This window comes from Diachasmimorpha longicaudata, chromosome 4, assembly GCF_034640455.1.
Source record: "Diachasmimorpha longicaudata isolate KC_UGA_2023 chromosome 4, iyDiaLong2, whole genome shotgun sequence".
Lineage (NCBI taxonomy): Eukaryota > Metazoa > Arthropoda > Insecta > Hymenoptera > Braconidae > Diachasmimorpha > Diachasmimorpha longicaudata.
In genome coordinates, this window is record NC_087228.1 from 4,776,921 (window position 1) to 4,801,830 (window position 24,910).

General features: G+C 35.5%; 1 protein-coding gene and 1 long non-coding RNA gene across 7 annotated transcripts in view; one reads left to right on the forward strand and one right to left on the reverse strand.

Annotated features, from left to right (window-relative positions):
• The window catches only part of LOC135161320 (TOX high mobility group box family member 3-like), a 173,866-nt gene that overhangs the window by 48,431 nt on the left and 100,525 nt on the right, over positions 1-24,910 (reverse strand). The window contains exon 1 of one of the 6 annotated variants that reach the window (XM_064118789.1): positions 7,866-8,319. The exons of the other annotated variants lie outside the window; for them this stretch is intronic. The gene's annotated coding sequence lies outside the window, so the exon portion shown is untranslated. Of the gene's footprint in view, positions 1-7,865; positions 8,320-24,910 lie in introns of those variants that run through there. 6 annotated transcript variants of the gene reach the window in all.
• Positions 5,452-8,151, forward strand: LOC135161332 (uncharacterized). The gene is made up of 2 exons (XR_010298763.1): positions 5,452-5,688; positions 5,755-8,151. It is a non-coding gene; the product is annotated as an uncharacterized LOC135161332 (long non-coding RNA).

Consider the following 24,910-nt stretch of genomic DNA (forward strand, 5'->3'; position numbering starts at 1 on the left):
AATCAATTTTCATTATAATCTTCATTACAAACGGACTTTTGTCTGCATCTTAAGTAAATTCCCCGACAACCATAACAACAACAACAATAATAATTCCCCGATATGAATAATAATACGATTAGTCCTCACGTAATAATCCAAAAGCTTCTTCATTCACTTAAAAAATTCATTGCACAATCAGAACCCTCTCCCGCCCCTCCACTAATTACGTAATTCTTTATTAAATCTAATATTTATCATTGCGATGTAAATAAAGCTTGAAAATATTGGTCTCGGTGGTACCATTGAGATTTAAGAGATTAAAAAAAAAAATTTCAAGTCCACCACTGAGAGCAACAGCAGGCATGCCTGCATGACAATGGAGCCACGAAGGGGAGAAAGAGTACCTTCGGACCAGACTATTATACAACCGTGGAAGCAGGTATGTGGAATGAGAAGAGGAACAACATGGACGACGTTTTAAAAAGCACGTTTCATCCCATCCACAGAACTCATTCTATTTTATCCTCACGATTTTTTTTTAGGATAAAAATATATTTAGGGGCAGTTATTCAGAATTATTATTCTCTTCGTAAATTGATGCAAAGAACATTCGCATAATAATAACAATAATAATAATAATAGTAATAATAATAATGATTAATAATCGAGGAAAACATAACAAAATAATCGAACATGGTGGATTCAATAAAATAACTAATCATTTTTTAAACTTCGATTATGTCGCATTCGATTTGATAGTGGATTTGTCATCATACATTACAAGCCAGACACCATTATAAGAGATGAGAAGTGGCCGACAGTAGGCCGAGGATGAGCCGACATTGGTCAATACTGGGCAAGTATCGGCGGAACGTTGGCGATCTCTCATTTCTCTCCAAGACTTCTGTCGTAAGATGGATTTTGAAAAACCAGAAAATCTATTTTTTGAATAAAGTATTATTTTTTATTACAAAAAGGATTTGATGATTTAAATCATGATTTTGTTGATTGTGTTCCCCGTTAATATGATAATCCATATATTCTGGCTCTAATGTTAGAGCAAACGTACCCTAAATGTCTAACGTATTTCAAATAAATATAAAAAAAGTGCGATTCTAGAAGCGTGAATAACACTTTTGTGATCGCTAATTAAACCATTTTCCAAAACATCTCAGGCGCGAGTGAGAGGGGGTTGCGGATACAGCCACATTCCCTTTTATCCCCAATTTATTTGTCTCCCCCATCTCCCCCCCCCCCACCTCCCCCTTCATCATCACATGTGCGATACAAAGGTGGAAAAACACATTAATGCGTGCATAACGCGAGTGGAAGAGAACGAGTGAATAAAAAGTGCCAAGAAAACTGAGTGAGGCGTTTGTCAAGAGTCTACGAGTGACGTATCAAAGTGATTTTCACTTTCAGCGCGTTAATTGCAATTAAAAAGTATAAAATCGCTTTTGGAGCGGGGTGGGGTAACATCAAAGGGGAAAAATGTAAAATAAAAAAAAAATAAAAAAACTAAAAACAACTGGTAAGGGCGGATCAGATGACGCGACGCGTGTGAGTTTCTCAATCATTCTGACACGAAACGAAGAAACAAAATGAAAGAGTGCGGGTGGAGGGATGAGGGGAGGGTGGGATAAAAAGACTCGGTAATTTGTCGTGGGAATGAGAAGAGAATGGCGAGGGGGGGGGGTATGGGGGAGGAGGAAAAATGCTGCATGAATATTAAAATTTGTGAATATAAAGGGAGGAATGTGGAGAGGTTGGAAATGTTAAAAAATTTCATTAGCCGAGGGAGCAGAACAGAAATGAAGCGGCGGTGGAGAGGGAGAGGCTATTCCCCCTCTCTCATTGTTTGTCTTTCTCCTCTCGTCCCTTTGAGTTTCACCCCCCCCCCTCCGCCGCCCACCCCAACACACTGCTATGGTTCCCCTGCGGGAGATTCCTCTCCTCGTCGATGAACATTTACATTCAGAGTGCTTTGTTAACTCCCTTTTCCGGCATCCAGAGGGCATTATAACTCCCAACTCCATCTTCACTATTATATTTGCCCTCTCATTGGGTGATTTTATCCTTTTGTCATCAAATGAATCTGGGGATTTGGCTTGTACGATGATTTATGAAAGGGTGAGGGGATGGGATTTTATTAAATTTTTTTTAAGGACAATTGAATGTTTTTATTGAGAAAAATTGGCGTATTTATTTTTTCCGAAAATGTGCAAACGGGGGGGGAGAAGTGAAGAAAATCATTTGTCAATGTCACCGAAAATTGTGTAAATTTTTTCTAACGCCAGATTTCTACTCATAAATTTTATTTTTCTATTTCGAGAAAATAAATCAAATAAATGACAGAAATCAAGAGCTCGAGAATCCATTTTTTTATTATCACAATACAATTAAATAAACGATCAAAAATTCCGTGAACAACCCCCATTATATTTTACAAATCCCCAATGAGATTAAAATCTTTGAAACGAATTAAATCTCGTCAATCAAACCAGAGATCAAAGATGATAATTAATACCGATTGTCACGGACAACTGTGACTCGATGAAAAATCTACAATTGATCGATTCCATCGATGAATCCGTCATCCAAGCTGAAGTAACGAGATTTAATGCTTGATTTATCTTGAAAAAAAAAAAAAAAAAATCCATGATTCATCAGCGAATGAGATTCGTTCGCTTCGAGTGATTGAATACACCACGAGAATCGATTGACAAAGTTTCCTCCTTTATCCTCGGCGGCAACGTAGGCTACATTCCAGCCAAAGTTAAATTGTCTTCCAACCCCATCCTCCCCCCATACCTCACCCTCTTAGCCGGCGAGCAACGTCTATCAACCCCTCGCCCCCTCTCACCGCTCCACTCTATAACACGACTTGTAATATACATTGATGAATGCAATTAACCCACTTTGCCTCAACACGCGTCGCCATTAATTGATTAATTGTGAGTCATTATTGTCGTGAGAGTATAATAAAGACTATTACTTTAATAATAATAAATAATACATTATCGGTAATAAATGAAATGTCGGTTTTGAAGTTTCAGAATGTCGTAAATAACTCATATGTGACGTTTTTATTATTATCACGTTTATCGGAAAAATACTGGTGCTAGGGAAAAAAGTCATAAGACATTTTTCGTTGCTGATGAAATTTCTAACAAAAAATGAATTGTGACATTTTCTTCCAGGATCACGCGTGATCGAGATAACTTGGTGAGAAAAAATTGAGAAACACAACTCGTTAGTGTTTTCTGGAGTTAAATGTCCTGATTCATTTATTATTTTCTTTGTTGCTAAAGTTCGTAAAATAATTATTAAAATATGATTGATTTATGGTAATCGAGGATTGTAGTTGAATGAATTAACGATGAAATGGAAATACAAATGTGAATGTAAATCAGAGTTTTCTAATGAACTTCCAAAATGAATAACTCAAATTTGACATTTACGTCCTCATACTTTGTTAGTTATCTCAAAAACCATCGCTTCTAGAGGATAAAGTCACAAGAACTATTTTGTAGCTGACGAAATTTCCTAGAAAAAAAACCTTCTAACATTTTTTCCTAGAACCAATTATTAACGAGTAATTTTTGTCGATTTTATGCTACAAATCAAGTTTAAAAAATTCATAAATCTTTGACATTTATTTCCTACGGCGCATTATTGCGATTACCTCAGGAATCATCGATTGCAATAATGAATATCAGAATACATAAGTCACTTCAATCTTTATCAAGAGGTGGTCATCATGATCAGCCCATCATCGTTACAATCCCAGGATAAAAATAAACGATCAAGTTGATCGCTTTTGACGGCCTTACATCCATTTCACTCTTCCATTTCTCCCTTAATTTTTCACTGATCATTAAAATCAATCGATGATCGCAACATGATCGATTAACGCTAATTGAGAATCACGGACTAACAAGAGAGGAGGCAGTGAGTACGAATGAAAAGCACTTTGTATTTGGTACGATTGGATAAACTCATTCAATAGTGGTTTATGGACTGCGCTCGTATTATCCATTTCATTGACGATTGAATGACCCTTTTGCATGATTCGCACTACCACTCCAAATAGCTAGATATTCCCATTCAATTATCAACTACACCACTGATAGAAGGAATTAATTTTATCAAAAGACTTTCATTTGAACGAATTATGAAAATTTTCGAACACGAGTGAGTGCAGTTATTTCTTTTTTTTTTAATTTAAGCTGACCTAAACCTACAGGTTTATACAGCTATACACGATATGATAAGTTATATTTAGAATATAATCAAACTAATAAAAAAAATGAAAATAGTTGAAAATGGAGGTTTACAATATTGTAGGATTTTTTTGTTTAATACAGATTTAGATTTTAATATTAATTTGGTTAAGAAATTTGCTCAGTACTTGGATGGATTTTTTTTTTCACTGATTATAAAAATGCAGGAGCTTCATAAAGTGGAAAATATCCCAGGATCCGAATGTAGTTATCTCTTCTCTGGGATAAATTTGATTGAAAGAAATAGAATTTCTCTAAAATTAAATTTTCCTTAATTTATCGAAATAACAACTCTTTGATTTCTTGTCAGTTAGAAATTGGATTTCATCCAGAAATTCTTTGGTGTACTAAAGAACCAAAATGATAATGACTAGATGATTAAATTATAATATGTGGTTATAGTAATCAACACATTTCTACGTTTTTTTTTCAAGTAAATTATAATTGAACAGAAAAATTCATATGATGAACCAGAGAGGATATTGTTACGTAAAAAAATTTTGCGATTGTAATAAGATATCACATTGGCAGAAGTTTATATTTCTTCCCCAGAACAACAACACATTCAGTTACAATAACGGAATCACAGATTACGATAATCATACACAACTTTAGATGTTACAAACTTCGTTCATGTGATGGATGGGAACATCAATTTACTCATCGAATAAGTATTTATTTCACAAGTACAAATTTTTCATTAATTCAAGAAAGTAAAAAACATCTTAACTGGAGATCATATTAAAAATATAAACTTTTAAATTCTTGTGGTGAATACACATGACTTGACTCCAAGACCTGTTTCATTCAATTCCAGTAAATATAACTCCCGGAGAAATTATTAACGTTCCCCTAAGATCTAACGTATTTCGAATGAGTTCCAGCAATTGACATATTTCAATAAAAAAAAATCTCAATAAAAATCATTTTTAATATCAGCGAAAGACGTTCCCCAAAAAAAATGCTTAAACTTCAATTGTTCAATATTGATTCGATAAATTGGAATAACGAGGAATTTTCAATTAAATTATCCTGGCAGTCGTAACGAGCGATTAATGAAACTCAGCACGAGTTCAATGGTTTTAATTATTTGAAACCCCGGGTAAGGTGGATTTTTCTATTGTTGGTGGGGATGAAAGGGGGGGGGGGGTGGAGGAGGAAGGGGGATTATTAATAGGATCGTTAGCGAACGAATGAAGCGATGGGGCATTATCTTTCGTGTGCGATTGACGATGGAAAGCAATCTGACAGTGAATAATGGAATGGGGCGCGGGGCATTGTGAAGTGCCAACTGCATATTCAATCATGGATTGGAGATACAGTGACGCTGGTTGGTGGATGGTGATAAATAAAAAATGAGGTTGAGGAGAAAAAAATAAATATTGTTGAGAGAAGTCGATTCGTACGATTTCAACGCGTTTAGGTGTGTGAAGATGACTGAGTTCTTCAATGATTTATAATAGATTAAATTTTTTTTTTAATTCTACAGTTGGAGAAAGGAAAAGTGGAGAAATTGATGCTTTTGTCAGTTGAAAGGAGATAACTACAGCAATAATTGATTTTTGGGAATTAGACGTCGATTCGGTCATGAAAAAACAAAAGAAAAAAAGTTTGATCATCAATTTGGGAGAAAAATTATTTATAATTGAATTTTAAAGTATAAAATTGTTAAATGGAGTGGATTACTTTGATTTTTGTTGGAGAGGTCAACTGACTCATGATAAAAAATAGAAAATGCATTAGATTTCTTTAAACTGCACAGTTGGAGAAAGAAAAAGTGAATGAATCGATGCTTTCGTTAGTTGAGAGGAAATAACTAAAGAAATGATTGATTGTTGGGGCTTAAAATGTCGCTCGACTCACGAAAAAGTTAAAAAAAAATTTGATCGCCTATTTCGGGAGAAAATAATTTATGATAAATTTTTGAAATATAAAATAGTCAAGTGAAGTAGATTAATACGATTTATGTTGGAAAGGTCAACTGCTTAATGATAGAAACCCGTAAACGTACCATAAATTCCCGAAAAAAAAAAAAATTATTGGGCAGTGCCCATAGTCAAGGACAGCAGCTTAACGACAGTCTTAAATTTTATTAGACCCGAAAGAAATAATTCCAAAGTATAAAAATTTCCGGTATTGGTGTCCGCACCGCAGCAGATGTCTCTACCTGGCCCAAGGGCGGCCGCAGTTAATGAATGCCCACTTCTTCAGCCATCGAAAAAAACCCAACATTTCCCCTTGTTTCACCTTCCAAAAAAAAACCCTCCCCCTCCCTCACCAACAGCCATTCCGCGGCAATTTTCATTCCCAGAAATTGGATTTTTCTTTTACGACCCGGTGTAAATCTTCCGTCCGCGCACCCTAAGCCACCAACCACCCTCACCCCTCCCTCATTACCCATTAATTCAAAAATCCCCATTTCCTGAGATAAAAAATCTCGAAAAACGTGTAATAAATTGAAATAAAAAAAATCGGCTTATTTTCCCCGGAGTTTCGATTCATAACTCTCGATAGCCGCCGGATGACAGCAATGAATTCCTCAAAAACGCGAAAATCCAGCGATAAACAATTTTTTCAAAAATCCAACCACCAGAAAGATTGATTGAGTCGTTTGTCACAGTTTAGCGCTGGACATTTGCCGCGAAGCGTCGGATCTATCGATTCCAATGGCCGGACGTCATCTATTCTAATGACTTCCCGTCGTACTGAATGAGATTTTCATCGTCCCTCCCCCTCCCCAACCCTCCACCGTCCCCCACAACGCGAATTCTCTCTAAAATAAAATCAAAACCGGGGAAAAAAGGGTCCGACGCCCCGACGTAAAAAAAATCCCTGAAATGGTGTGAGCGGACGGAATGTGATAAGCGCTCGATTACGATTTCCATTCCAGATAAGAGACAATGGGGGGATGTAGCGTTAACAAAGTGTATTTATCCCCTCATGTACCTCTGTGTTAACGACCTCTCACTATATCGAATTACTTGACAAGGAAATTGGAGCAAAGAAGCCCTCGCCAACTGAAATGTCACTTTAAACAGTTGACGAGTGTAAAAATTCATGGAATAAATCGCCACTGGATCGTAAATAATTTCGGTTGAGTAAAAAAAAAAAATTCTCAAAAATCCCCGGCGAATTCCGCAAACACCGAAATTAATCTGGAAATTGAAATTCCAGACACGCAGAGACAAGGCAAATTGCCGGAATGAATAGATTTAAACCGTTATTCCAACAGATGCTGAACAAATGGTCGTGAGGGAAAGAGAAGAATAAAAAAAAAAAAATCATAAAGAATTTCCGAGTATTGGGTCGCGTGTCTGACAAAAGGGTCAACCGAGTGATTTTCTCCCGGTCCAAAGAAGCCCTTTTTATTCACAACTGAAGAAAAAAGAACGGGAAAAGGAAAAAAAAAAATAAAATAGACAAATTTTCCGCTGCAGTTGTTTCATTACCCGTGCGCTATTCGTGTTTCGTGTGGACGTACGCAAGATGGCGCCACATGCACCGGCGGTGTGATTGACTCGCGATTAGAATTCAATGAAACACCTATTTTAGTCCGACAGAAAATTAATGATCAAATTTAACCCTAAATAATCGACTTACCGGCGCCGCAAGACACGTGGAGAGGATGAAATCCAGTTTAACACCTTTGTTATCACTTTTCACTGGATTTTATTGATAAACAAATATTCCGGAAAAAAATCACTTGTTAATCCGTGGCTGAGTGAATTCAAAGATAATCCGTTAATGTGTGGGCACCAATCACGCTCACACTGATTAATTTGTCACTGATTTTATGTTTCTTTTTCTTTATTTAAATTGTTAGGGAACACTTGAACGCACGTGGACGGTTAAACCTCGGGGGTGATGAGTGGGAGGGAATTTAAATCACCGGAATCGCTCGTTCATTGGACGAGGAGTGAGGGATTTTTTTTGGATTAAGGGTGAAAACTGTTGATGCAAGAGCAGCGTGAAGTTTTGGGTTAGTCTCGTGGTGTTGCGAACAGCGTGACTGTTCGACGCGCGCTCCTCGTGGCGGTCGACGTGGGAATGACTGGAGGGTCGCGCTTCGGGCGCTCGGGAGTGGGGAGGCACGCTGGAGGGGAGAGCCGTCGCGAGGTTGTCTGGTGGGGGGTGATACGATGGTGGAGGAGGGAGTATGGGTGATGGTGGGGGTGGGGAATGGTGGGGTGCACGGTTTTAGCGAGAATGGGTGGGGGGATTTTCTTTTGAAATGAGAATAGATGTTCTGGAATTGTCAATATTGGCTGAATGGAACGATTAGGATTTGGTAAATTCATATTACTTTGGGAGATGGGAGATTGTCGAATTATCGAATTTCGAGATTCGATTGTTTTTCAATCGATTTCAATACACGTCTTTTCTCTCTCGGGCATTTTCTCTCTTATGATGTGGAAAGGAGAAGACGCAACATTCTGGAATTATCGAATTACGAGATTCGAGAACCGATTGTTTTTTAATCGATTTATGAAGATAATCGATATTTATGCATGTTGTGTCGGGTCAAGTTAAAAAAGAAACTGACCTTTTCGCAGCTATTTTTTATACTATATTAACATAAAAATTTGAAAACAAAAAATGTCGAATAAATATTTTACACGACAACAACCTGAAGAAGCAGATCATTTGAATTTACCGATGTGAAGTTACTGAACTGACCCGGAATTGACAGACAGCTTCGTTCTTATGAATCACTTGAACGAAAGATCGATAACCACGTCTCCATAATTCATCTCGAGATATTATCTATTTAAATACGTGACAACATTGATTTTGAAGGAAAATAAAAATATTTTTTTTTATGAGAAATGATGATGTCATGATGCTAAGCGATTGAATTATCATAATCTAATCATTTTTCATCTGATCATTCACTTGAAAAATTAGGCGATCATTTTAAGATTATTTTTTAAAAATTTTCACATAATTTTCATTAATTTATTCTTCAAATGGAATTTAATCTTTATCTCGAGAAGAATGAGGGTTGACACTGGAGAAGAGGAGAGTCGATTTGACAGGCCTTGAGGGGATTATCCTGATTGTCAGATTGACAACTGTTGTAAACTCCATGCGGGCCCCATCTCCCCCCCGCCCCCACCAGACGAATAAAGGACGAAAAAAAATTTGGATTACTTCGGAACAAGTGTAAACACGTCTAAAACTTTTTCTCATTTCTTTTTCTCCATCAGTTGATTAAATTTTTTTCCCGAGACGGAAATTTAAGGGGAGGGGGTGGGGGAGGGGTTGAGGGTCGATGAAAATTTAATTGCCTTTCATACGAAAAATCAACTCAACTCATATCTAATCGAACTTTGCGTTTGATTTTATCAATTGCGAGGGAAGTGAAATAAAAATTTTGCGTATTTTCTTTCCGTCTCTACAATATATTAATAAATATTTTAAAACAGGTCTGCAGAAAATTTATGTAAAATACCAGTTTTCAAAATAAGCTTTGAACATAAAATGTATTTGAGTGGTGCCATTATCTTGTTAATAACAATTTTTACAGTGTATTTGAGTTCAAGACACTAGCGTTGTAACGCTATCTCTTTTTAAAGTAATGGGCCTTTAAAAAAATATAGTTTAAAAAATGTAAAAAAAGCACTAATGTACTCTCTCTTTCAGTGAAATGGATTTTGTTAATAGTTAATGAATATATATTCGAAAAATTTAATTTTACTGAACATTTCCCATCGAACTGAGCCATTCGTTAACATCAACAACAATAAATATTCATTTTTTCATATTCAACTTCAATAATCGTTAATTGTTAACATCGTGTTTCATTTAGAATAAATAAATCGTTTCATCGGTGTACGGTGGAGGAAAATGATGTTTTCAACGTCTATTGTGTAAATGATTTTCATTGTTATCGAGCTCTTTAAATATTTGCTCTGGAATTTAGAGCTATCTAAAATATTTAGAGTCCTCATTGAGCCACCAATATTCAACGCACGTGTGAATCCTCGGGGAATGTGACGAACGGACCAAAAACAGAGACGGAAAAGACTGGTAGAAAATTCCATAGGTATGGAAAACGTCTAACGATGCTCTATGTGATTTTCAAAAAGATAACATTAAATACAACTGGTTTACTTATCATTTTCCATGGGATTGGTGTGCCAGTATGTGTGTGTGTTTTTGAAATAACTCAGGAATCGGGTAAATAATACCATTTTCACTGGTGTTTGGCCCAGATAACGACGAAGTGGTTTTTATTTTAAAAAGGGCGACGAAGGAGAAGTGAAAGACGAGGGAAAATGTATTAGTCATGTTACGTTGTAAATGCCACAGTGACACGCAATCGTTTGACGGAGATAAATAAATTACCGGCGACATTGAGTGATTAGTTTTCCTTCACTCTATAATTTTGAATGAAACAATTTTTTTTTCACCTAAATGTTTTGCATTTCGTTTGAATTTAATTCGATAGTTCAAACACCAGCGAAATATATTTTCAATTTCTTTCATTTTCATTCTCTCCTCATAAATAATTTATTGCAATTTATTAACAATTAATTTCCCCAAAAGTGACCTTTCAAATTTCGAATAAAACGTAATGAATTGAATCAATAATCATCCAATAATTAATTAACCACTGAAAAATCATACTAGTAATTAATATTTATTATCCCATTGTTTGTAATTGCAAAAAAACTCATCGAAGTGTCTTCTTGTCATAAATAATTTACAATAATAATTTATATTTATTTCATAATTTCACAAGCCAACTATTTATTCCCCCTTTCATTCCCCCACCCCTATTGTTGTGATGAAAAATCTAGGAAAATAAATGAAAAAAAAAAAAGAAGAATAGGATGTAAAATATGGTTGCAACTGCCACGTACAAAACCGAGTTCATTCTGGTTATATACCAATAGGTATTGTGAAGGAAGTAGGACAGGGGAAGTGGAGGGGTATTGCAGTGGGTGGGGATGAGGAACACGAAGTGGAGGAAAAAAAATAATAATGAAAGTGGTAGTGGGGGGATGGGTGAGGGGGTAGGAGTGAGGAAGGGAGATGGTGGAACTCAACGTTATTACGTTTCCACGTAGAACGTCATGGGAGGGCTTTAATTTCAGAAGTATTCAAATTTATTTAAATCCAATTTCCTCGGCTTCCATATTAAATCCGTTGTGTCGTGGTTTTACCCCACCGACTACCCCCTCATCGTTGTACTCCCTCTCCCTACTTTCCCTCTCCTCATCCGGCGATGCTTGCGCCCCCTTCCGCCCCCCCCCCCTCCCCCACCCACCCAACAACCCCTATTCGACTTTATGTACGAGGGAATTTCATGTACCAAGTTATTCTGGATTTCAGTTGTTGGAAGGGAATTTAGGTTTGTAATCATTGGTTATTGTTGGGATTTTCTTCTTTCGTTTTCTGTTATGCAGAATTCATTGGCGATTAGAATAATAATTGTTATTGCGATTGTTAGTGCATGTGGAGGTCTTAGGGTGGGTCTTGGAGGGCTAATGAGGACTCGAATGACTTGTTGATTTCATGGGTTTTTACGGATTCAAATTCAATTTTCCTCAGGACTGGTATTTTTCGGATTTAGAAGATTACGTGATCCTTCATTTCGATCTATATAAACCGATATAACCCTTATGTGACCTTGAAAATCGTGAGAAAGGGTCAATATGGAAAGTAATCCGAAGAAATAAACCATTTACTTCATTTTATAATTGTTTTTGGGATCATGAATGTTTTCTTCGGCCTATTATATTATAGAGAAGTCTTACGCAGGTTTTGTGAAGGTCATTTAAGACTCCTATGACCTTTGCGTGACCTTCAGAGTCTAGATATAGGGTCAATAAAATTAACGTTAAAGTGATTCAGGGACATGAATTCAATACATATTTTTTTAACTGATTATGAGTATCTCTGGGGATTAATTATTTCACAGGGAAGTCTTAGATAGGGTCTGTAAGGGTTAATGATGCCCATTACGTGACCTTCACAGCCCAATTGAATGATCACAAAAATTGCCACATTTTTATAATTATGAATATCTCCGGGGATTAATTATGTAGGAAAATGAGAACACAGCTCTTCTGTTTATCTTCAAAAATCACTCGACAAGGTTTATGACGTGTTTGAAAGAGTCTCCAGAAAAGGACTAATTTATGATCTGTTGTGCTTCGAACTTGAGAGCGTTGCAATCCTTAGCACATGTGGTATTCAAAGAAATCTCTGTCCTCCGGAGTCATAAACGTTTTCTTGTTTTTTCCCTTAGTAAAGGTTTTTCAAATAGTAAGAATTAAGTCTCTGGACACCGGTCCTCTAGGTCAGTCGTGCCTTCCTCGTGTCAATAATAAAGAGTTCAAGTTAAAGTAATTGATTCTGTTGCTACATTTATTTATCTACTTTTACCCATATCCCAATAAATAATTTCATTGGGAAGTCTTACAAGTTCTGTGAGGGCTGTTCACGTCTTATTGCCCTTCATTTGACCTTCAATATGAGAGGTCATGAATATACATAATAACAATCACCCAAAAAAGCAAAAAAAATCCAATTAATATTTTTATGATTAATGATTGCAATTGCAAGAAATTCCCTTTTTTTTTAAGGAAAAGTTTTCGTAGTTTATCCATCAGTGCCTATAGCCACACAGCGTCAGCCTTTACGAATAGATAAATAATCTTAATTGGCTGCGTCCCGGAGATCTCTTGATCTTAATTGCAGTAGTTGATAAAACTACACACCGAGGGATTGAAGTAGGAGGTTTTCATTAAACTTCTTTTTACTCTCATTTGTTTTCTGCATGTGCTTTCTGGATTTTTTTTTTTCGTTCATCTCATTTCAGTCTCTCTACTCTCCTGAACTTGGTGGAACTCAAGTCGATCGATGGACCGAGATTGACATGGAAACAGCGGTGTTACACACGCTAACATAATACCTGATGGGAAATTGTGAATTTTATACAGAATGGAATTCAGCTCGTGGGAGGATGGTGGCCTTGGACGAGGGAAGGGAATAGGTGTCGATTGCGTGAAGTAGATAAGGAATTCCCAGAGCCACAGGTCGACTCGACCCTATTCTATTGTGATGAAGTATCTCAGTGTGAAAATTTATATCTCATTGAGCGAATTTTGTTCCGAGTCAATTGATTTTTCAATCAGTTTCACATGTGGAATAAAAAAAATGGAATCAACATTTTGTTTACATTTTGGGATTTTTAACATTTGGCAAATATTTTTAGTATTTTTGGTAATTCAATTCCAATTATTTTAAATAATTCTCATGTCTCCATAAGTTCAATTGGTTTTTACAAATATTTTTAATACGAATAGTTTCAAAATTTCGTGTTTCCATTCATTTTACAAAACAATTTTGTAACCATGAATTATTATCAGCGATAATTCTATTCAATAGACAATTTCATTCTTGAAAAATCGTGTTAAAAATTATTTGAGAGATAAGAAAAAATTCCAATTCATTTTTTGTAAATTAACTTTCAGAAACTTCAGACTTTCAGAATGTTTAATTTAATTTTACATTTTTTGTGACATTAAATTCGCAAGAGTTGCAAATCTCACAGCATGTAAAACAGGAGAAAGAATTTTTCAGAGGAAATTCCAATAATTTTTAGCATTACTTAACGTTGATTCCATCAAATTCTTCTCTCCTCATAATGAAATACCTCTCCATACAGTTGTGAGAAACTTTTAATGCTTCAAATAGGCTTACGTAATGACTTAGCGAATAGACATGACTTGTGATGGCAGAAAAAAAAATGCATTCTATTGATCCAACAAATCGTGTTTTAACGACGTAATAGCTGTGTTACTAAATAGGGTTAGCAATGTAAAACACTCGTTAGTGTGGAATTTATTTTTACCTCTTTCATTTATCAATTGAATTGTCGTATTCCCTTGGTCGACGATTGATTTACATCTCAATTACATCGAGCCCAAAGTTTTTGTTTCATCGAGTGAAAAAAAAAATGACTGCAAATGTCGTTTTAGGAGTTTTATAAACAAGTGCACAACAAATTCATGGGAAAACGAGGTATTAAGGTTAATTAAACGCTTCAGCTTTACGCAATAACTCCCATCGGCTTTGCCAAAGTGAAGTAAAAAGTTTTGCAATTATTTTTATTTTCAGTGCAAATTGTATTGTTAACGGAATTCTATTCTCGGGCATCGCCCGGAGGTGTTCACTCAGTGAATTGAATAATCCATTGGAAAAAAAAATAGAGAGACAATGAAAAAAAAGTGAGATAAATAAAGGGGAGCTTTTGTTTTCAGGGTGTGGAGTAAAGCAACTGCCCATTTTTATTTACGTTTCACGATGATAAATTCAGAATTTATTGGGAGGTTTAACAGAGTGAAGAAGATTACTCGAGGCATTTAAATATGTAAAAGTTGTTTGAATCAATAAAATATTTTTTTCAATCAATATTTTTTTTCCATTTCTTTATATGCATTCTGCTTTACTCGTTTTATAAAATATCTATGTATATCTATACTGTCAAATATTAATTTTTCAATTAAAAAATTCTTTTGTAATTATTTAACAAATTTTTAAAAATAATTGTATTTATTTTCCTGGAAAAAAATTTAATGTCTGTATTAAATATTTATATATTATTCAATTGTAGTTCTCTCGCGGTCACTGATGGAAAAAAATTATCAATTGAAAATAAATAATAATTATATTGTTCCGTTAAACTCCCCGAATCCGAAGATAAAAAGTTCCGATCAACTGGGCTCTATTGACGTCACCCTTAAAGCATAACCTTGCTCCACTGGACCTTAACCTCATCCTGACCCAGATCATCAAATATCCCGTGCAGTAGCAAAATACATTTTTCCACAATTCTCCGATAATCATAGACTCCTGAATCGTCCTCCTTTCCTGATCAATGGAAAATTTTCCACCCATTTCCCCGGCCCCGAGAATCTCCTAACTCACCCCTAATTTCATTCCAAACGCCATTCCCGTGGATGGCTAAACGGCAAATGGCTTAATTGGGGCACGAAGCCACGTTTGTAATCCACAATTGTTTAGAACGGGTCCAAGAGTTATCCAAACTAGTTAAGTCGAGTAAGTTAGTTCACTTTGGGCTTTGGAAAATGCCACTAACCTCTGGTTAAGGGGTGGGCGCAAGGGTTGATGAATAGCGGAGCCTTATCTCGTTAAATATGATGATTATTTTTTTAGTCTAGATTAGAGAAATTATATCTACATAATAAATTTGATCATTCCAATCCCTAATTTTATGCAGATAATAAGAAAAATTCGAGACCGGTCGGTAAAGTTTACTCCATCGGCACCATCATCTTTATTTTTTATCAGTATATAATTTCTCTAACCAAGAATACAAATTCATTATCGTCTTATAATTTTTATTATATCATATTTTTTTTTTGAATTTTTAGGATTCAAAACAACACCAGGGGCGTACGACGTAATGTGGGGTTAGGGTTCCCCTAATCACCAGGGACTTAAATATAGTTCAGCCATCTTGGGGTCGTTTTTAAAGCATTGTGTACATATATTGAACATGAACGATGATGAAATATTTAATCTATTTACAATAGATGATAGACACGTGAAAAAATTTTTTTTTTGTCAATATTGCCCTCGAAAATCGTATATCCTAGGATCAACTGAAAGATATACTCGAATTAAGCATAAAAAATAACTTGATTCAAGTAGATTTTTTTTCCATGTACGTTTATAAAAAAAATACTCTCCGCACACTTATTCTAATTCCACATTAAATACTTTTTTCATCATGTCATCAAGCACTATAAAATTGATTGAATAAATTTTCCTTATTTATAAATCCCCCAAACACCAAATATTGAGGTGATCCGCTTGAAAACATGCGCAAAAAAGCCAATGACCATAATTACGAGAGGGAAAAAAAATGGACGTATATATGGTGCTATCCACGCACTGATAATAACACAGTCCTCTCGTCGTGGAGTGGAAGACTCCACGGGGCCATCGTCCGGACCTTATACTTACGTCATTATATTCCCGGAGGGATATCCAGACTAGTACCCCTCATTATCTCAATTTTTTTCCTCTTATTATTATAATCTTTTAATACCACCTCCGCCCATCCAATCACAATTTTTCCTCTCTCAATTTCAAAAAATTTTATTTATTCATTTTCCAGGGTAAATAATAGTCGTTTGTTTTTTTATTTGAAAATTATTGAAGGATTGTTTCATTGATGGATAAATATTGAATTGACAATTTCAAGCAAAAATAGTGTAGCAACTATCATATCCAATGAGTAAAGTACCCGGGTGACCTCGGTTATTACTTAACGACAACGAACCACCATTTATTCTAATTCCCTGTCGTTAAATGATGACCATTGACAAATAACCGCTTAAGACTTTTATTTTTGTCGAGTGCGTTTTTCAAATCACTATTAAAATTATAGATGCATTTTTACAATTATTTATGATCTGATTAAAGTTTAATTATTTGAATACGAATTAAATCATTTTCTTTTTTCAACGACGCATTTACAAATTTTTAACGAGACTTCAAATTAAAATTTTTCAATTTTTTCTAAAATATTTATAATATTTACAATCGATTAGTGGGAAATTAAAGGTAAAGATAACGTCGACGTGGCTTTTTTCATCGATTTATGAGACTAAACGATACGACAGACCTTTTGCGCGCGTCTTATGCTACTCCATTTTTAAATCGATCTATGAAAATAATCGATACTTCATTGCGTTCGATACACAGAACTCCAAACTGCGCATCGAACCAAAACCATGATCCTACGACCCTAAAATCTCCAGGACTCACCATTTGCCCATCAAAGCATCGCCGCCACTTCCCCCCATCGATCGATCTCGATCTCAAAATCGATAAAACCGCGCATTCGTCCAGGGAATCACATCCACTCTTCGTTAGTGAATCAGATTGATCTCCATCGATGCAGAAGTGATCATGTTGAAAGTAAACTCAAGCTCAAGAATTATTTATCGCATGGCCTGAACCCTTGTAATCCCTATTTACTCAAGTCAACATGAATTCCTCGACTAGAGTCCGTCAAGGTCATGACTCAGACTCAGACAAGAGAAGAAAAAAGCCAATAAACATGGAGATGATGATCGGATACTGCAGGTCGAATAGAAGTTTTAACAGCCACTAGTTAAAAAGTTATAATGCCCCAATGAAGGTTTGTTTCGACCGAGAAAGAGAGCGTCTTTATCGACTCATCGATGCTTGTTATAACAGTTCTCCCCTTTTTTTGCATCAAAAAGTCTAATTCCCCGTTGGGAGGCATTTGATGAGCCAATTGGACATAAGCCAATTTATTTTTCTTTATTTTTTTTTTCAGCGGATCTCTTTGTCCCTGAAATCCTTGCGGAATGAGACAGCTTCTTACAGACTCAATCTGAATTTTATAGGTTATGGATCGAATGGGGGATTGCCATTGTCAATTCTCGACGCGTTTTGTATCTCGTTAACGCGCTAATTACTTTGGGGCGCGCTGAAGAGGTGGCAATGAGAGGGACAAGGCTATTACGGAGTTTGGAATTGGAACGGGGGGGGGGGGGGGAGGGGAGGACGTGGAACAATGTGGGCTGGTTGATGAAGGGGAGAATGAGATTCATCGATTCCATGATTTTTTTTATGGGATGAGTCGAATTACATTGAAAAAATTTTTTAATGCGTTTTCAGGGAATTTTTAAAAGTTACCGTCACGTGATGCTTCGAATGGGTCATTAAATTTGACGATTAAATTGTGGAGAAAAATTCATAATGATTATGAATACAAGTTAAATATTAAAATATAAATAAATATTAAGGCTGGGGAGGATGTGAAGCAAAGAAAGACTTTTGTAACACCAAGGAAATAAATAATAATCATAAAAATAATATAAATAAATATTAAAATTCTTTCATGATTAATATAGAAAAACAAGAATTCAGTTTAAACCAACAATTTTAGAGTGAAATTTCCAGGAATTTACGTGACAGAAATTTGAGAAAAAAAAATGTTTAACTAAAAGTTTTGAGAATTTACAGAAATTATCAATTACATGATTTTATGAAGTAATTGTGTGACAGAAAATCTGTCAGAATGGATTGGTTTTTAATCATTTTGTGAAATTTTAGAAATGACAGAGACGAGACTCCACAATTTTTTGAAATGACAACTCTAATTACCCCATGCAGCATTTTTCTACTGCAATCTCTGGTAAATTTAGGCAATACCATCAATTATCGTTATTCAATCGAACGACAGAAAGAAAAAACTAAAAATTACATTTCGATAAAAACTAAATTACGTCACATGACTGTAATCTGACACTCGTAAATCAGTCTCAGTACGAAAAAAAGAACATTTTCGCATTGCTATTTCTAGCGCTGGAAAAAAGTTGAAACTGCACGTCATCGCGATGGAGATAATAAAAAAAAAATACCCCCAGATGTTGAGCGTTTAAAGATCCATCTCTCAACGAATGTAAAAATATAAAAATATAACTCGAATAAGAGAGCAGAGAGTTCCGCTATAACGTTGCGTAATGCTGTGCAAAAACGTAGCGGTCATTATTCAATTACGTTACGTGGCATGACGAAATCATGTGGCTATTGAATAATTACAATCTCGTCGTGAAACTGTATGAAATTTCTACAGCAATGGTATTATGTTACGCTGATGCGTCTTTTTTAGCTTCATTAGATGGGCACGGATTTGAACTTTTCTCATATCATCTGATCCAAGGAATAAATTATCTCGTAACAATTCGCACGATTATTTTTCCCAACAAACAATAAATTGACGGTAGAGGGTAGAGGGTTTCTCAAAACATTTCCGGAATTTTCAATTGAAAATTGATAAGCAAGAGTTAAATTGCATTAAAGTGTCGTGGAATTCATAATTCATGGAATGACTGGGGATGAGGGGGTTGGGAGGGGGGGGGGATGAAAAAGGAGGGGACATAACTTGAGAGATATTAATGTAAGATATGAAAGTTTTCCAGAAACTTTCACGAGTAAGTCATCCCAAACTTTGCGTTCGTAGAATACGTTGTACGAGTCGAATTGCATTAAAATACCATTCCCAAGCCTGGAGGGGTAAGGGGAGGGGGGGGTATGCAGGCCTGATATATTTCAGGAGTGATATATTGGGTGATATAATCGGTGAGACTGCTTTCTCGCGAAGATGATGTGAGTGAAGAAAATTAAAGTATCGCTGGGTGAAATTTTTGTTCTCGTATACGTGTATATGACGTGTTTAATTGACAGGAGTTAATTAATTAGAATTGATTTACGGGAGTTGTTGTGTGAAATGTTTATTCGATAGTTTTTGTTGAAATTTTTATGGTGAATCAGGGAAAAGAAAAAAATTTCTGTTCGAAAATTGATGAAATAAAATAATCGATCAGCGAATTTCTTTTACTTCATTTAGATTTGCAAATTATGATTTTATGTTGAAAAATAAATTTAATTAAGGTGAATCGCAGGAGACTTCTTGACTAATTTATGCAAAATATAATTCTCCCAAGTGCCGATGAATAATTAAACGATTAAAAAAGGAAAGAAAAAAGATGAAATTTTTTGACATTAAATTTGTGAAAGAGAGCAAACTCCGTAGTCAGCAAAAAAAAAAAAACCTAAATATGTCATTACGAAACATCAGCATTAGATATATATTTTCGCCTAACGGCAATTTAATTCCGGGTCAAGGCAATCAGCAATCAACATCAGCCATAAATAACCCAACCCGTTACATTTTTATCGAATATATTAACGAACAAGAGGACCTTACATTTTTGGAAAACCGTTGGCGTCCCAGATACTCAGTAATTATTAACATTCTAATAATACAATTGATTAATGATACAATTAGAGGACAGTAATGATGTCCGCTGGTGAAATTAAATTTATGTTCCAATGAGGATGAATTATTGATACTTCAATCATTCGTTGTTATGATTAATTAGCTGAGCATTTCCTGGAAAATGGTGGGATGAGCCCGGTGAATGGGTGAAATCATGAAATCATCCTTCGTCATTACTCGGGCCATTCAATCGACGGTGAACAAAGAATGGTAATTAATCAATTTCCAGGGGATTTTTTTTACGATAAAAGGAAATAAAAGTCAGGAAAAAAATCTAGCGCACGGCATTATAATTAATTATTTTCAACGAATAAAAATGAAGAATTAACTCTTTCGAATTATTTACCCTTTTTTAAAAATAAAAATAAAAACGGATGGGAAAACTTGACAATTAAACGTGTTGTTACATTCAAAAGAATTACGTTAGTTACTTCATATTCCCCTTTTTTTATTTTGACTATAAAATCTGAAAATTCCGGTTCAAATAAACCAAGAAAATAAAGCAAGACTGAACACGAAATAAATTGCTCATTAAATTCTGGGAAAACGTAACAATAAACATTTTATCGTATTTTATTTTTATTGTTACCCGCCCGAGTTTTTAGTCTTCGATTCAACGAATAAACTGATAATCAACTGATAATTCATTTCAGAAACTCAGAATTTTCCCGCCTGAAAAATCCATCGGAAACAGAGACAACTATTGAGTAAAAATGGCGTATAATTACGTAATAAGGCCCTTCGTAATTTTTATCGGACCTATGTTCTCACTCAGGAAGTACGGAACTTTCACGTAATTTTTATTGAACTATTTCTCCTCGTGCAACAATAAAAAATAAATACAATTTAACTTGCAATCTGTATTTTTTTTTATCACTCGAAATAAAGAGGCTTTCTTGAAAAAAATGTAAGCAATAATTGAGCTTTCTATGCAGTGATAAAAATGGATATCAGAGGCATGGGAATCGTGTGCAGAAAAACCCAGAGGAGTAAAGGAGGAATGAACGCATACACTGGCTTCTCATGCATATGCAATCAGTAGAGATTGTTGTTGGGTTTGACTTGGACACCTGTTAAATCCACTGGAGACTCTTCCGGTTGCCAAGTTATAAATCCTCCGTTTTACATCTACTCTTTGGCATCACAAACGAGGGAATATGTATACTCAGTGTCATAAAGAGCATTCCACTCTTCGCAATGAACGCTGGATGGTTTTTATGAATTTCGGTATTAATTAGGAACTTATGAATTTAATGGAATTAATTCAACGGAGAATATTTCGTTCGGAGGATTAAATTTTTTTTTCTCCAATGCGAGAAAATTATTTGAATTTTTTCCTCGGAGTTTTTAATTGAATTTTATCATAAAATTGACGCGCTGATCTCGTTGCACTTGTCCCATGTAAATTGTGGGGAAGAAAAAATTTGTTGCTCCACACGAGGCCAACGAGATTGAAATTAATGTCGATTGCTTCGGCGACAGCTCGTCACGCTCATCAGAACATGACACAAGCGTTAACAATCCGGCAAGGAGTGTCTCGTTGAAATAATCATCTCATTCTTCATAGTTGCATATTTTATACTTTCACAATTTTCAATTTTTTATAGCGATTCATTTTCACCCTCGAACGTTTATTCATTATGTTTACTTATTTCAATGAGGTTTCTCTATACAATTGATTATTTCATCCAGTGATGGGACGTATAATTATTATGACGGATTATTAAACTTTCGTGGAGAGAAATTTCCCTGGAAAAAATATGTGATGATAGAAATTCATTTGTTAGTTCTATTTCTTTGAATATTTGATAATTTAATAAATTTAAAAGAAAAATTGCCAGAATTTTCAGTCTGTTCACGACTTTCCATATTTTTTTATTTTCATATATATCCGCCAATATAATATAATATAATATAATATAATAAAATTAATGAAAAGTCTCAAAAAAATCAACAACAATTTTTCTTAACAATTTAATGAATTACAAAAATATAAATAATTATTTAATTAATGTCGTCCCCAAGTACAAGTACCCGCCAATTATGCAATATCACCAGTAAACCTTTTCAAAAATAATAAAATAACAATAGCCATCGCTCAAAAAATAATCACTAATTGTCTGTACCTCGTCACTTATTACGTCCTCCCTAATTACGTCACCGAGTCACTTGTAGTTGTGTAAAAGAGAACTTCTGGGATTCGTTTGATCACCAACATCGTGCATCACCGCCCGTCAATGGATGAATTGAATTGGTTATAACATGGCGTTGCTAAAGGGAGGAACGAAAATCGGAGGCCGGGGAGGAAAGGGGGAAATAAAAATAGTACTCGAGTTAAGTGCATGACTGGGAGACAAGATGGGGGGGTGAGTACTTCGAAAGGTTCTCGATTTCCTTGAAATGGTCGAGGCACTCGTCGCCAATGAAAGACTCGACTGTTACTTTATTTTTCGTCATTACCTTTGATCGTACAAATCCAACTGCACAGGCCTCTCCAACCCCTTTCCTCCCTCACCCCCTGGATCATTCGTGTGCACATGCCGATGTTCCTTTTCCAATGGGGAACGAATGTGAAATGCCCTCATTAATTCGTCATTGAGTGGATCTAATGACATATTTTATGGCGCTCGATAATTGATTAGGAATTTGGTGAATTTTTTTTTTTTTAATTTATGGTCCACAAATTTCTTTAGGTTTCGAGACTCAAATCTTTTTCCATCACCAAATTCACGGATCCATCGAGTGTGAAACTAAAGAGCGACGAGGTTATTCTGGAATGGAGGGCTTCAAAACAATGTCAGGGGCGTAGGACGTAGTGAGGGGTTAGGGGCCCTCTGGTCATCAGGGACTCCGATGCAGTACAGCCATTTTTGGAAATTTACGTTTTTGAAATATTGAGTACACGGATTGAAGATAAACTTTTTTGAACTATTTAATTTATTTACGTACTAACAAATAATAGACCCGTGGGAAAATCGTTTTCTTCTCGATATTGGCATCGAAAATCGAATGGACTTGGATTAAGTATAAAATACATTCAAAGTAAGCGTATTATTATACTTATTTAAAATATATAATAACAATTATTTCAAGTGTGCTGTATATACTTGAGTCATGAACTTTATTTTCTACTTCAACGTAGGGGACAAAAAAAATATCGTAGGGCACTAACATCTCTCGAATTTTCTTGCTCATCTCTTGGATTACGAAGAATTTAGAGATAAAACAATCGGCTGTCGAGGAGTTAATTTATAACTTTGAAGAACATATTTTAAGAACAATTTATTGCAACCTGGATATGCCATTCGCTCATGTACCTTGTGATCCTAATCCTCGGAGAAATTCCTCAAAAAAAGTCTGTTTTCACCAATTATCCACATCTGCCCATCATAAATGTTAAACTACCCAAAAATTCAGTTCTGTACAACCCCCTCTCTCCCAGACGGCGACGTTTTGGAAGAAAGGTCGATCCTGGAAGGAAGCACGACACTTTTTACTTTTGTCTGATTGTCCTACGTGCAACTTACTCATTCCATAAAACAAAAATTCCTGGATATTCCAAAGTTACATTTTAGGAGTATAATAATGAAGTTAATAATCTTGAGTGAAAATAAAATTAAAATCATCCGGGATCGAAGTTTTATTACAATTTGCTAGCATTTTGTGAATAAAGGAACTAAATGACATATTAAAATCTAATCTTGTGTTCTTCCTCAGTTGCCGGCACAGACTTGATTCAAGTTTATAATTTTTTTCATACCGTGTCATCTGTCTCCCTCTTTAATTGGCTCTCGATAGAATAAAGAAAAAAATCAAATTCCGATTGCAATAAAATTTAAATAATCTCTCAATTGAATGGTCAATAAACCACTGAAAATAATAGTGAAACCAAAAACAGTGGATGAGAAACCGGTCGTTAACCCCTCCGATATTCACCGCGCGCGGATGTTCGACTGTCGCCCCTGGCGACGCCCCGGAATTAAAAAAGTTTTTGTTTTACCGACGTACTTAACTCTCAATCCCCACTGAAAACAGGAGAAACGACATTCCATTGTATTCATTGATCGCGAGAGAAGGGCTCCCTCCCCGCAAAGTGGAAAGTGAAATCTCGATAGAACAAAAGATACGAAAACTCCAGAAACACTGAGTTTTGCAAACTTGGAGCAACACTTGGAGTTCAAAGCTGTCATGGAACTAATTGAATTCATAAAATGGGATCAACGACTCGTGATTGTTTCATCATTCTTCGTGTATTTCCCATTGAATTAGAGGTCATGTGCGTGACGAGAGCAATCGCTCCTCTTTTTCATGCCTTCTCGCATTTTTTTTTCCCTTTTTATTCACTCGTGTTTGCACGAGAATCCATTAACAGTATTTTTAAGACTCACGGCTAATATTGATTTTACAAATTTGTTGGTCGAACGTTTGCACAGCTGATAATCACCCTGGGCTTATCGTCAAGGGGATGGACCACGGGGAGTTGGCTCGAGAGGTCTGACGTTGTCACGCATTTTCATTAATTTTTAATTATTTATCGATTATCCATTGATAAACAAATGGTTCACTGACAAATATTTTTAATCATTCCGACGGGGCATCGTATTCAAACATCGATGATGAGAATTCTGGTTATTGAATGAAAATATTTGAGCTTTACACTGACACGCGGATTTTAATTAATGCCACCGATTTTTTTATCTCGCGATGGAATGGTATACGCTGAGCGTGGAGAGGAGGGGCTCGGGGAAGGGGTGGGCATTATTGCGAATGAATGGATTTTTTAATT